Source organism: Erinaceus europaeus, chromosome 1, assembly GCF_950295315.1.
Source record: "Erinaceus europaeus chromosome 1, mEriEur2.1, whole genome shotgun sequence".
Taxonomy (NCBI): Eukaryota; Metazoa; Chordata; class Mammalia; order Eulipotyphla; family Erinaceidae; genus Erinaceus; species Erinaceus europaeus.
In genome coordinates, this window is record NC_080162.1 from 56,869,199 (window position 1) to 56,884,105 (window position 14,907).

The 14,907-nt window shown below is 40.0% G+C and overlaps 1 protein-coding gene across 1 annotated transcript in view; it reads right to left on the bottom strand.

The window, feature by feature from the left end:
* Positions 1-14,907, bottom strand: part of PCSK2 (proprotein convertase subtilisin/kexin type 2) — a 266,200-nt gene that overhangs the window by 44,862 nt on the left and 206,431 nt on the right. The window lies entirely within an intron of this gene.

The window sequence follows — 14,907 nt, forward strand, 5'->3', positions numbered from 1 at the left end:
TTAGAAACAATTTGGTGGTGGGGGACGTGGGTGGGTTAAAAGGGTTGCCAGATTTTGTCCCAGAGTCCCTCCTATCTCCTCCCCCTTCTCACTTCCAGCCGCCCCCTTGACCTTGGCTTGTCTCTACCACAAAGAGGCTTCAAGCTTAGATGATTTCTGACTTTGAAATTAGAAGCTTTTTTTTTTTTCTTCTGCAAAAACCCATAGGTTTCCAGAGAGACTAGAAGACAGTTTGATGCTGGTTGTAACAGCTTTAATTTTTTATAAACACCAGTGTTTATAAAAGGCCATTTGCAGGGTGGAATAGGATAGTGGTTACTATTATTATTTTTAAACAAGTCTCCTTTGAGGATAGTTTGAAAGCTATTACCTCCCACCTTCCCTTGGAATGAAAAATCTTTCCTTGAAACATTTGCATACATTCTCCAGGCCTTCCACTCTAGGATGGCAGTGGGGGTGGGTTGCCTGGGGCTGAACAGGTCATGAACCCCAGGCACACGTTAAGTCATCACAGCTCTGAGCAAGGTCTTCTCAGTGGTTCATGCACTAGAGTCTTTTCTGCACAGATACTGTAAGTTCCCTAGTATTCTCCCTTTGCATTCACTTCCTTTCCTCTGGAACTGGCTGACCTGGTGACTTGCTTTGGCTCAGAGAATGCAGCAGCAAGATGGTTTGTTCTTCTCCTTTCCCCTACCTCTCCCCCCTCTTCCTCCCCTTCCTTCTCCCCCCTTCTTCTCCCCCTTCTTCTCCCCCCTCCTCCCCTTCCCTCCCTCTCCCCCTCTGCCTCTTTTTTTTTTTTTCTTTTCAATTTCAACTTCTTGTTACCAGGACTTCACTGGAGAGTTGTGTTTATATGATACTACCACCTCCATTAGATGATTCTACTTGTTTTATTTTTATTATTATTATTTCAGATAGATGGTGAAAAACAGAGAGGTAGAGAGAAGAAGGAAGGAGAGACATCACAGCACTGAACCACTGCTTGTGAAGTGTATGGTGTGTCCATGTGGTGATTGGGGGCTAGAACCCAACTCCTTGTACATGGTGAATTATGCACTTTACTGCTTTACTGGGTGAGCCATGACCCCCCTCCCCCTTTTTTGAAAGTAGAAACAGAAAGGCAGAAAGAGAGCACAGCACCAAAGCTTCCTTCAGTGCAGTAGGGACCAAGCTCAAACCTGGGTCACACACATGACAAAGCAGTGTGTTAACCAAGTGTGCTGTTTCACAGTGTGTGATGCATCACTTTTTGAGAGAACTTACAGCCCTGGCTTCTGTCTGCTAGTGCCAGGTTCCACGCAGAGTAGTGAGGTCTAGCCCATGAATTGATGGGACACGGAGAGAGAGATGCCCGCACCCTCCACAGTGCCGGTGCCTTAGAGGTGGACCTAGTATGGGAGTCTTTCCTAGAGCTAACCAGGACCCCCTGCTCCCCAACATCAGCTGTGAACAGAGACAGTTTGTCTTGTCCAGGATACAGGGTTATGGGCAAATCAATACTTGCTGTTTTCCCTTTTGAAAGTCACTAAATTTTCAGGCTGAAACAATGAACTGAAACAGGTGTCAGTTCAAAGTTGTTCAGAAATGTTAACCCCCAGACAGCGTTCCAGACATGGAAAATGACGATAGTACAAATCACCTGAAAATACTGGCCCCAGTACTGAAACGTGCATTTCAACAGTCCATGATGCAGTTAAAGGTTTAATCAAGTCGCATTGCCAAGCCTCTTGGTACGATGTAAGCACAGCTTGAAGGGACAGGCAGTGATGGCTGGATTTCCCTCCTGATCAGGCTGTGCTGTGCAGTAGGACAGAAGGGATAAGGGGCTCCTTGGTAATGTATTGTCCCCATGAAGATGAGCTTTAGCAGAATGCTCAGCTGCAGCCCACCCCCTTCCCCACTCACCCCAGCCTGCCCTGCCTCCTAGCAGTAAGTAGCATATCTTCCCCCAGAGCTGTTTTTCACTCTGCTGTTCCTAGGTTTGTTTTTTAATGGTCAGCCAGCTCCATTCTTCTTTCTCATGAAATGTCAAAAGGCAAAAGAGGCTGAGGAGTCTCTCCCTGATGATGTCTAGACTTTTAATGGTCTTATTCTCAAAGAATTGCAGAAGAGATCATAGTTTCAGGCATTTTTAAGCTTTTATTTAGGAAAAGTGTGAGCACACGCATAGAGAAATGCAGGGGAAGAAATCCCCAAATGGCCACAGAAATGGTTTTTTATGGATTTCGAAGGCCCGGTCTTTACTTCCTTACTAAGCTTCACTATTACAACTTCCGGGGGCCCTTTTCTACTTCCCTCATAGGTAAGGAAACAAAGCCTGACTTCTTCAGATGTTCTCCAAAATTTCCTCCTTCTTCGTGACTGGGAAAAATAAAGGTTCATGATCACAAAATATATCAGGTCCCAGTGGAACTGGTATTACAGGGCCCTCTCTGGCCCTCACCTTTCCTTAACAACCCCTCCTCCCAGGTGTTTAGATGAAAGATGACTTTAAGTCACTGCTTGTCAAGGGAGACTGAACTAATCAGGTGGTGTCAAATATTCAACCTCTCTCTTCATTCTTAATTCTCTAACATAAATACTTTGAGACAAAAGAACCAGGACCCTGCTGTAAAACTGCTCCCCACCTGAAAGTTTGGTATTAACTGCACTTTCTATTTATTAATTTATTTATTTACTTATTTACTTTTTATTTTTAAAAATTCTTTATATATATTTATTTTCCCTTTTGTTGCCCTTGTTTTTTATTGTTGTTGTAATTATTGTTGTTGTTATTGATGTCATTGTTGTTAGACAGGACAGAGAGAAATGGAGAGGAGGAGAAGACAGAGAAGGGGAGAGAAAGATAGACACCTGCAGACCTGCTTTGCTGCCTGTGAAGTACACTTTCTCTTTAAATGTCTGTTTGCTTCTGTGTGTGTTCCTTGTCTTCTAACACCAGGGAGTTGTGATGTCTGCAATGTTGACTACTGTTCTGTTGAAGATGTCCTCTTGGGTAAGGAAAGCTGTCATCCCAGCTCTTAAAAGGTCATATTCAGGGCAGGGAGATAGCTCACTGGCTAGAATGTATACACTTTAGCATATACAATAACAGAGGTTTGAGCCCCTGGCTACTATATGGCAGCAGCTGTATGGGGAAAGCTTCATAAGTGGTAGAGCAGTGCAGTGATGTTTCTCCTTTTCTCTTTGTCTCTCTGTCTCTCACTGCCTTAACAAGAAAATTAACAATGCCATGAGTGGTATCATGCAAGTTCAGAACCATAACCAGTCATAACCTTGGTGGAAAAAAAGAAGTCACATCCAAGGACTGAAAATAAAAAAATCAAAAACAACCCCAAAGGCATACATGTACGCATTTTTCTTTATATAAGCAAAAGTTAAATGCTGTCCCCCAAAAGACTACATATCTCCTGGACCCCAGAATCTCTTTGGAACAAGAATGAAATTTGTAGATTGTGTCTAGTAAAGCCTGGTAATTATTGCAAAGGTCAGCTCTTGTGGTAAAAAGATCTGTCAAAGCAGACTGCTGAGCAAACCACTTTCTATGTATCTCTAAGATTTCTGTCAACTACATTTGAGAAGTTGCCTAGGTAGAGTCTAACTTGGATAAAGAGTTAGCCATGGATACCTTTCAAGGAAACATTATAATTGCTGATGAAAACACTAAATATAATTCTGAAAAACAGCATGGAAGCACATTCAGTGTGAATGAAATGCACTGTCTATTTAGACTTTATGGTTGAATCATATATTTATTTTAAATGCACATATGTAAGTATGCATATATATTTATACTCGCATATTTCTAGCTATGAACATATATATTTATATGTTTCTAAGTTACATATACTCCAGTGTTATATAAAACAAGTATCATGTTTTGTAAAGCCCCTGGACTTTTACTTATTAAATTTGACTTGCTTACTGACTGATTTATGCTGAACAAGTAAACATTTAAATAGAATTGCGAGATCAGTGTCATCTCTCATTTGGCTAAACACTGATTTATTTATTAATTTTTAAAAAAGATTTAATTTATTCATTCATGAGAAAGATAGGAGGAGAGAGAAAAAGAACCAGACATCACTCTGGCATATGTGCTGCCGGGGATTGAACTCAGGATCTCATACTTCAGAGTCCAGTGCTTTATTCACTGCGCCACCTCCCAGACCACCTGATTTCTTTATTATTTAGCAATCTGGCCTGTCAAGATCTCCTTTTTGAGACCTGAAATGTGCCATTAGGCCTGATCTGAAGAGCCAAAACCTTTGCCAATGTGTGTGGAGGCTACCAAGGGGGGTGGAGCACAGAGAACCAGTTGCTCGTTACTAGGCGGTCACTCTTTACCAGGCACTTCACTCAGTGTCTCTCTAGCCTCATCCTCCTTTTCATCCTCACAGGAGTGCAGCCCCACTGGTGGTGCTCCATGGCAGTGTCTCATGCCCAGTAGTGTCTCAGAATTGCTAGCTTGAACGCACAGTGAGAGAGTGACTGGACTGGATTCAAGGTCTATGCTTGACTACTAGACACACCCTCGACATGTCTATCTATTCAGTACTGCTCCCGAAAGGCTTGAGGACAAATGCCCACAGACTGGTTTGAGCAAACTGAGGTTCTTGAATGCTTCCTGATCCTTAATTTTGGCTTTTAAGTGGGGAGAATGGCATGGGCTTTCCAGAGGAACATATGGGAAGAAACGTTTCATTGCTACATTAAGCGACACCAATTAATTATAAGCAATTAGTAGAGACTCCCATGTTTATTTAGGACACCACATTTTCTCATGCCCCTGGGATTTGGTGTGGTCTGTTCCCACCACCCCTCTCCTGCCCTCCTGACTGTCCTAGCAAACATGCTTGCTCCCTAGATTTGTCAGGAAAAACATTTTTTCTTCTTTCAAACCCATGCTCATTGGTCACTTGACTTTCTGAAGGGCCTTTATTAGTTTTTCCTTGCCTCTAACATAAAGCCTGGTAGAAAAAGAGATTATTGTAGGAGGTGAGGGGCAGACTTCAATTGCTTCATCAGTCTCTTTCTAAGGTCAAGGGTGTGTTGTGTTGCCCAAATTGACCCTAGCCCATCACTCTACTATGTCTACACCTTTGGAGTGTGATTTTCCTGGTCTTTCCACAAAGAGGCAAAATACTCTATTCTGGCAAAGGGACCATTGTACTAAGTGTGATGTATTTTATACATCTCATGAGTCTGGCCTGTCTTGTGTCATACTTTGGCAAAAGAATGTGGTGGAAGTGACAAGGGTAGCCTTCAAAGAAACTTGCAAGGGTTTCCTTTTTTCTTGAAAGCCTGTCTTCATGCCATGCTGACAAATCAGGGCTTGCTTATTATATGATGAAGGACATGCAGCTTGTAATTCACATCCCCTGAGCTGACAGCCATCCACTTCCAGTCATATAAGAGAGGTCATCCCAAAGGAGAGAACCCCCTGCCCCTGTCCTTGGCTAGTTACTGATGTATCTGCAAGCCCAACCACAAAGCTGAGCCTAGAACTTAAGAAAAAAGATCAATACTTATTGTTACTTGTTCTTGTTTATAATATATAAAGAAAGGCAGAAATGCAGAGAGAAGGAGAGAGAAGGGGAGAGAGAGAGGGAATGAGAGAGAGAGAGAGAGAGAGAGAGATGGACCACAGCATCAGTTTCTTTCAATGTGGTGGAGGTGTCTAGTATACATGGTCATTCCTATGTCTATCAATGCCTCACATTTCTCATCTTTTAGACATTTTTGTATGTGAATGGTCTATATGCTAGTGTTTATTCAGTTAGTACTCTGGTTTCAGGCATTTGGTGCTTTTATTCTTTAGTTAACACAATAGAATATTCTTGTGCATATACTTGCAAATAATATATTGCCACATTGGATTAACTATATTTTATGGATTCAAGAAAAATTTGAATGTTATTTTTCCTTCAAAATGATTATATATATATATATATATATGACACAATAGTATTCTAAATAACCACAATACCATGATCACACATAATTTATTAAGGAAAATGGGAAGAGCATTATGATGTTTAGGATGAAAACAAAAACAGTGATAGCGTATAAGGGGAAATAGAACATTGCTTGAAAGGACATTTAGGGAAGGGAGGCCTGATTCAGTAAGACTTAGTGGTATAATGAGCATGTGGTTCTGTGAAGATGCCTACAATTTGCCTATGATGGCAAACAGAATCTCTTTGATCACACACCTACTTTCTTTCTATTACAGTCCATATGGCTGTTAGAGTTTAAAGCATAAACCTTGAGGGAAATGAAACTGTGAGCAAGTCAAAAGACATGTAAAATAAAGAACTTTTACTCTATTTGTCATGGAGACTAGGTTTTGTCACAGCTAATTAAAAGGCAGGGCAAATATATATTAAAGTTTGGTTTCACCCTATTCTCACCTTCCTGAGCAAAACAAAGAAGGCCATTCTGAAAGGGTAGTCAAAACATCCTAAATGATGGAAGTAATCTGAAATTATATGAGCATATTCCATGTTTTTTTTTGTAGTGCTCCTGTAAGCTTGTTAATTTTTAAGTTACTAATATGTAGTTTACAAGTTTTGTTTGACTTTTCAGCAGTTGTATTTTTGCTATTTCGCTCCATGTATTTTATATTGATATAGTTTTTCTTCTTCCTTCCTTCCTTCCTTCCTTCCTTCCTTCCTTCCTTCCTTCCTTCCTTCTTTCTTTTTTTCTTCTTCTTCCCCTTCCCTTCCTCTTTCTCTTCCTCCTCTTCCTCCTTCTTTTTAAGAAGTACACCTCTACAGACACAATTGAAACCCTTCTTGAGGTTATTCTGTGCTCTGGCAGAAGGGCCATTGTAGTAAGTGTGATATATGGAATGCAACAATGTATTTTATACAATTGTACACAAACATACATAAGCATATATGTCACTATTGTTTTTAAACAGTATATTAATATTTCACACTGTATGTTCTATTTACAATTTTTTCTTTTCTTTTTTATTTTTATGCCTTCAGGGCTATCACTGGGGCTCTGCCTGCACTACGAAGCCACTGCTCCTGGAGGCCATCTTTTTTCCGTTTTGTTGCTGTTTTTGTTGGATAAGACAGAGAAATTGAGAGGGGAGGGGAACACAGAGAGGGAAAGAGAAATATAGACACCTGCAGACCTGCTTCACCGCCTGTGAAGCGACTCCCCTGCAGGTGGGGAGCTGGGGTTCAAGCCGGGATCCTGTACCAGTCCTTGGGCTTAGTACTAAGTGTGTTTAACCCAGTGCGCAGATTGCTAGCCTCAGAAAGAAGGAGGAGGAGGAGGGGGGGGGGGAGTCTTTTTCAAAAATCTCCATAAAAATCAATTTTATCTGGTATCTGGGACCCATGTTCAACCCCCAGCCCAACCTGCAGGGCGGATGCTTAATGAGTGGTGATGTGGCACTGTAGGTATTTCTTTATCTCCCCCTTCTCTCTCAATTTCTCTGTTTGCCCAAAATAAATAAACACAAAAAGAATATTTCTTGTGTTTTATTATATATATAATTTTGATCTATAAAAAGGAAACACTGACAAAAACCATAGGATAAGATTTTCCTTTTCCCCCTTTTTTTGCCTCCAGGGTAATCGCTGGGGATCAGTGCTCCTGGAGGCCATTTCCCCCCCCCCCATTTTGTTGCCATTGATGTTGTTATTGTTGGATAGAACAGAGAGAAATGGGGCTGGGGAGACAGCATAAAGGTTATGTAAAAGCCTTTCAAGCCTGAGGCTCTGAGGCTCTGAGGTCTGAGGTTCAATCCCCAGTACCACCATAAGCCAGAACTGAGCAGTGTTCTGGTAAAAAAAAAACTTAAAAACAAAAAACAGAGAGAAATGGAGAGAGGAGGGGAAGACAGAGAAGGGGAGAGAAAGATACCTACAGACCTGCTTCTCCACTTGTGAATCGACCCCTCTGCAGGTGGAGCCAGCGGCTTGAACCTGGATCCTTACTCTGGTCCCTGTGCTTCATGCCATGTATGCTTAACCTGCTGTGCTACTGCCGATCCCTTCTTCTTTTTTTTTTTTTTTTTAAATAACTGCTATCTTCAGTTCAGTTATTATCTTTTCAGCTGCACAGGCTAGGTTTTAATTCCAGAGGCTATGTTTTTCAATTGCAATTGGTTCTTTTTCATATTCATGTTTATTTTTGCTTGTGCTTCCCAGATTATTTATTATTTATTTTAATTTATTTTTCTTTTACAATGGGTGCTATTTATATATTTATCACTCTGAGAAAACTAGATATGAAGTCTTTTTCAAAAATCTCCATAAAAATCTATTTTATCTGGTATCTGAGGTGAGTAAGTAGGACATTAAGAATCAGTTGTATGGTAGAAGATGGAAATTAGATTTTAACATGAACCATAATGTACTACATACAGTTGTCAACATATAATGTTGTACACCTGAAACATATATGATGTTATAAACTATTCTTACCTCTATGAAAATTAATTTTGACTATAAATGCATGTCTTGTTGTTTTAATTTCTCTGGAAGTGCTTTTTTTTTTTTTTTTCGGGTATCTTGGAATTTTAGTTTGAAGGTTAGTTTGGAGTAGGAGATTTTCCCCTTTTCCTTTCTCTCTATTTGATTTTTTTTCCCCTGGCAACTGGCCTTATGGTTGTTTTAACTGAAATATTAATTCTGTATTCCACAGTCAAATATTATAATGCCATTTAGGGCTCTGAATGCATAGAGATATTGGGACAAAAGAGAGCATTTAGCAAGTGGGCAAATTGGACAAGTTTATAAACAGGAGGATACCTTTGCCCTCTAGGGCCCAGTCTTCTAGGTTACCTTCTTTTAAAAAACTATTTATTTATTTATTTATTTTATTTTATTTGATAGAACAGAGAGGAATTAAGAGGGGAAGGGGATATAGAGAGGGAGAGAGAAACAGAGACACCTGCAGCACTGCTTCACTACTTGAGAAGTGTACCCCCCCCCCCCCCCGGTAGGAATCAGGGACTTGAACCTGGATTCTTGAACATGAACCTGGATCCTTGAATGTGATAATGTGTGTGCTTAACCATTTGGTGCAACACCACCTGGTCCACCACCACCTGGTCCCTCTTTTAGGTCTTCTAAAAATTTTTTTTAATATTTTATTTATTTATTAATGAGAAAGATAGGAGGAGAGAGAGAAAGAACCAGACATCACTTTGGTACATGTACTGCGGGGGACTGAACTCACGACCTCCTGCCTGAGAGTCCAATGTTCATTTATGCACTGTGCCATCTTCTGGACCACGGTCTTCTAACATTCTTCAACAGCCAGCTACAGTCTCTTCAAGCATGTTTTTGGAGGAAGATGTTTCAACATCAGACAAATTATAGTTGAAATACAGAGATTGCCCAGACACTCTCATATCAATTATGTTTCCTGGTTAGTGTCCAAGGAGCTTTAGATGGTAGGACTTTGAGATGGTAAGAGTTTACTATGTATACAGGTGAGAAGTGTAAAACAGCTGTTGGAAAAAACCCAGATCTGTTGGCAAGCACGCAGCACTTTCTGGAGAAGTGAAGATGGAGCAGCTGTCCATTCCTCTGAGATGAGATACTAGGCTTTTCAATTCCCACAATTGATCAGCTATGTCTCATACGTTCAAGCTATATTCGGATATAACTTCTTTTTCAATCAGCAATAGACACAAACTTGCTGCCAGAAAGTTTAGCCTTGAGCTGAAGATATCTAGTTTCTGTCAACAGTTCAGATGAAAGACTGAATATCTGAGAAAGATGGTCAAATGGCTGGGCCATCCATCCACTCCTCTGGCATAAATGCTCCCCACAGCCCATCTAGTTGATTTAGCTCCTGTACAGAACTCTTTGCTGTATTTCACGATTATATTTGCTGCCACTTAGGGGGCACCGAGCAAGTGGCATGCTTTATGTCTCCAGTTCCTCACACAGACCTTTAAGGTGGAGCTTTAGTTCCCTTTTACAGATAGTAGAAATCACTCCAGGAATTACTTATTCAGTACCAGGCAACTAGCATAAAACTACATATATCTATTGCCATCTGTTATGTTTCTTTTATCTAGGAGAGGACTTATTGAGTGACGAAGAGATCATCCCAAGTCTGGCACAGTCAGAGTTTTTGATTTTACCTTGAGTGGCCCAAAGGTTGAGCCCCAGAACCCCATAGGAGTACTATGGCAACACTGAGGTGGGGGAGTTCTGGTCCTGTGGTGTTTCTCCCTGTCTCTTGTTTGTGTGAATGAAAGATAAAACCTCAACTAGAACTGGTGAAATCATGCATGTATGAAACCATACTTCTGAGGGAAAGGGAAAGCCTGATTTAAAAGAAGGATTATAAAATCCCCATATAGGGATGCATAACATTAGTTTCCAGCATAGAATGATTCTTCAACACACAGGTATTTTTTTTTTTACGATATCTTTATTTCTTCCCATAAGCCCCCAATTTGTATTACATCTTTATATTTCTTTTAGCTGAGGGGAAATTTTAAATAATGTTTCTGTTTAATCTAGGTAGGAGATACAAATTTAAAAAATTGAAACATTGGTACCCTGACTCAGAATAGCTTGCAAAATTAAACTCTGTTGGCTGTGTGCTGCAGAGAGAGAGAGAGAGAGAGAGAGAGAGAGATTGAGAATTCCAATAGTAACCTTTGAGCACACATTGGCTTCTGAGGTAGTCTCAGAGCCCACATGAAAGAGAAAGTTAGATTAGGTCTTTGAAAGCAGTTTGAATTTTATTATCCAGGAGGAGGTGATTTCAAAATGAGTCCATAAAGACAGAAGGGAAGGATGTGCGGCTATTTCCAAACCATTAAGTGTCACCAGGGTAAAGCATAAGTTTCCATCAGTGTGCCAACAGCCAACTATAGAGACCTGTGCTTCTCACATGTTCTATTTTATCTTGTTGTATAGCATGCTTCAAAGTGAAATATGACTTTTAATAAGGAAAAGAAATTAGTCACTGGGTATCTTTCTCATTTGAAGGTTTAACTATTGCAAGCTATATATGAGCTCACATAGAGATTAATGCTCTTCAGCATTCACTTGTCCCCTCCCCCCTTATACACACACACACATTTTGGTTGCTTGACTAATAAATGTCTTCTCTCTTTCTGAATTTATAGTAAACTTTTTTTTTTGCCTCCAGGAATGGCATCTAATCCAGAATCTTACTCTTTAGGGCTTAATAGATAGAGTGTGCTGCTCCCTGTGATGCTCCATAAATATTACTGATGGCAGGGATGACATTTCAGTGGTGAGTGGCTGTCAAAGAAATGCTATGCAAGAGGGATTTTTATGGACAGCAGCACAGTAATGGAATACAGATCTGCAATGCATCACCAAGTATAGACCTAAAATTGGGTGAGACTGAGAGATTATTGACAGAGCATGGGCTGCAAAAGCTAGGGAGAAGTAGGCAGCTCTGAAATGGACAGATGTCAAGGCCACTTGACAGCTCAGCAGAGCTGAGAAGACATGGCACCCATCTGTCATCCGGCCAATCAATTTTTATTGGACTTCTGCTAGGGGAAAAATGTCATGGCTAGGGAAAGATTAAAAACAGGCAGGGGGTATGGATCAACCTGCCAACACCCAGATCCAGCAGAGAAACAATTATAGAAGCCAGACCTTCCACCTTCTGCACCCCATAAATAATTTTGGTCTATACTCCAACAGGGATAAATGTTAGGTAAAGATGACTAGAGGGCTCTGAACTCCAGTTCTTTCAGGAGCTGGAGATAGAAGGCGGTGGGAGGAAGGACATTCAGAAGTAGTAGGTTTGACTTAGAAAGGAATGGAAGAGAAGGCAGGTTCACAGAAAAAAACCAGGCAAATATATAAAAATATAGCTAGTTATAGAAATGGTAATTCATATATGTCATCTTCGGAGAACTAAATAAGTTCCCAATGGACACAGAACTCTGGTAGTGAGAAAGGTGTAGAATTATACCCCTCCTATCTTATAATTTTATAAATGAATATTAAATCACTAATAAGAATTAAAAAAAGATAAAAAATGTGATGGTAGATCTTGATACCTCACTGAGGTCTGTTAATGTCCATTTTGCACATATTAATAATGCTCATTAAGTGTGTGTTGTTTTCTATCCTTTTGCAATTGCGGTTATCACTATCACTACTATTGTTACTACTTGGCTTGACCATCTGTATTTCTCTGTAAGCTAGGAGGAAATTATTATTCTTTTGTAAATTCCTCAGCTCTTTCAAATATATCCCGGGAGCTCAGATACTGCATGCAATTATTAAATAGTTCACAGTAGAATAAATACATTGGCTCTGTTTAAAAAAAAAGGAACAATCATACAAAAATCAAATCAAGCATAGGGCAAGAAATTCTAATATACATAGTCCCTAAAACTACTTCTATGGAATGTCATGGAGGGGCATACTTTACCTGCTTGCCTGAGAGTGTGCACTGTAGTACAATTTTTTTCAACTTTCTACAGTAATGAGAACCTTGTGATGGAGAACCACTGCCTTTTCCTGGGCAGCAATTGCTTCTGAGTTCTAACTGGCTTTGTGGCAGGCAGTGTGACTGGAATATCAATAGCAAAAGTCCATTACCGGTCAGCCCAAGTCAGTCCTTTCTCAGCTGAAATGAAAACTTCTCAAGTCTGCAGAACAGAGCTGGGGCATGGTTCATGCCCAGAAGGGAACACTGGAAGAACCTATAGCAAGTCCCAGGGGTTGTACAGTTGGCTGACTTCAAGTGCTGCTCTGACAAAGGCCAGTACTGGACTCAGGGCTCCTGGTGCCTCTGGGTAGCAACATTCCTTTAGTGCAAAGAGAAAAGTGTCTACAACCTTGTCCTGGCCCAGTTTCTGATTCAATAACAAGTCTCTCTTGTAGCAGTTTTTACAAACCTCCCATGATCACCTTTTCCACAGTCTCCTTAGAATGTTCTTTCTTGACAGCTTCTAGGTCAGTAATGTAAGGTACAGATCCTTTTGGACATGCTTGCACTCTTTTTCTTTGTTGAAATTGTTCCCTAAGTCCAGAAAATACTGTCCCCTTCCCCTAACCTATTGCTTCCATTGCTTCTTAGACCAAATGATATCTCTTCAAAGAAGTCTGTTCCAGTTGACCCAGTCATTTTATTTCTCTACATTCTGAAGTGTCTTTATGGTGATGTCCTCTCACTGATGGCAAAACCCACCCACCACTACTTGTTAGCTCTGTGACCTTGTATAAGTTACTTAACCTCTCTGTGACAACATGAGGATAGTAATGGAAAATACTAACTGAAGAGTTTATTAGGGGAATTCATTGAATGAATACATGCAAAGCACTTAAAACAGGACCAGAAACATTATAGTGGCTTAGTAGACTTTAGTTCTTCTTGTGTTATTTTGGCTCTTGACACTGGGTTACTTGGGCATCTCTTACCTCCTTAAAAGATAGTGACAAGGGAGTCGGGTGGTCTGTAGTGGGTTAAGTGCACATGGCGCTAAGTGCAAGGACGGGCACAAGGATCTCGATTCCAGCCCCCAGCTCCCCACCTGTAGGGGAGTCTCTTCATAGGCGGTGAAGCAGGTCTGCAGGTGTCTGTCTTTCTCTCCCCCTCTGTCTTCCCCTCCTCTCTCCACTTCTCTCTTTCCTAACAACGATGAGATCAACAACAACAACAATAATAATTACAGCAACAATAAAAACAAAAAAGGTAGTGACAGCTCCTAGGGTGAATATCAGGCTAAAGTCCCGATTCTGTTCATTGCCTCTTTTTGTGTTCGCTCCTTTAAATTTTTCCTCTTCATATTAAGGTATATATCAGCGATACACAAAAGTAGAATTGTATATATATATATGTGTGTATATATAATTATATATAATAATTATAATAATTATATATATATAATCAGCTTTAACATTGACCTACTTTATTTCTTCTACACTCTGTTTACTCCCTCAATCATTTTTCTCCGTCCTATGCTAAGTCTTAGGTGATATTGCAATGTTTCACCCAAATGGGAATTTTAAATAAATATAGCATAACCATGGGAAGAATTCTTTATTCAAGTTTTCCTTGGATCTTTTTTTATATAAAATGGAAATACCTTACGGTACTGCAATCTCACTCTTAAACATTTATCTGAAGAACATGGAAACATTAATTTGAAAGGTCATATGTATCTTTGTGTTTATGCTTGTACTATTCACAATAGCTAAAATATGGAATCAACTCATATGCCATTTGGCAGATGACTGGATCAAGAAGTTATGGGATGTAATGGAATGAAATACTTCTTATTATACAGGACCTTTTGTAAGCTTGATTTCATTGTTCTAGGGCCACTTTATTTCACTCAGTTGGACAGAGAGAGGAGAGGTATCATAGCACCAAAGTTACCTGTAGAGACATGGAATTCCTATATGGTATGAGGACTTGAACCTCGGTCATGTGCATGACAAGGCAGGTATCCTACCTGGTGAGCATTCCTCTGGTTACTGCAATATTGTTCTGCCATTAAGAAAGATAATATCAATATTTTGGAACAAAAATGGATGGAACTTGAGGTGATTGTGGTAAGTTAAAGAAGAAGAGAAGCGTAAGAAATAATTGACCAGGTGGTTTCACTTATATATGGCATATGAATTAGTAGAACATAGAAACTTGCAAAAAATAATAGTAATCAACTCTTAGGCTAGAAAAATGGTTATCAGAGGGCACAGGGTGGGAGGTAACTGCTAGGGGGTCTTTTTGGTGTGATTGCACTGAAACTGGTGGTGGGTGTGTTGAGTCTTATATACATGTATAGGTGTGAAATTACATCATAAGACTTTATAGTATTGCAATCTAGTGTTAAATCCATTAAGATGGTGATAAAATTTCTCCTTGTGTTAAACAGGAATCATCTAGGCAAACCCAACATTTTGGACCACAGATTCTCCT